Source organism: Pogoniulus pusillus, chromosome 24 (assembly GCF_015220805.1).
Source record: "Pogoniulus pusillus isolate bPogPus1 chromosome 24, bPogPus1.pri, whole genome shotgun sequence".
NCBI lineage: Eukaryota > Metazoa > Chordata > Aves > Piciformes > Lybiidae > Pogoniulus > Pogoniulus pusillus.
This window is the reverse complement of record NC_087287.1, coordinates 21603859-21604251: the sequence shown is the minus strand read 5'-3', so window position 1 is coordinate 21604251 and position 393 is coordinate 21603859.

Sequence of the window (393 nt, the reverse complement as noted above, 5' to 3'; positions counted from 1 at the left end):
GGCAGCTTGCTCCTCCCTCTGTTGGGCAGGAGGGGGCTTTTCTGGGAGGACCTACATCCTCTTTCTGGTGGCCAGTGCTGCACACATGAGTATTTTGGTGTGGCCAAGATTAGCCTGCAGGATTGTGGTCTTTAATGGAAGCCATAGCAGACAGCAAGCAGCCTTGGAGACAAGGGATGTCCTGGAGAAAAACCATGGCCAGTGAGGGAAAAAAGAGGCCCAGCCTCCATGGGCTGAAGACAGCTAACACTGAAATACTCTTAAAGTTCTTGTTGGGAGTGGGAAGCCAACAGGCCTCCAGGAGCCAGCAGTGCAGTCACTGTGGCATATCTTCATCTGTTCAAATGCAACTCCTGGTCACAAAGTAGAGGGTAAAAATAACCCAGAGCTTGC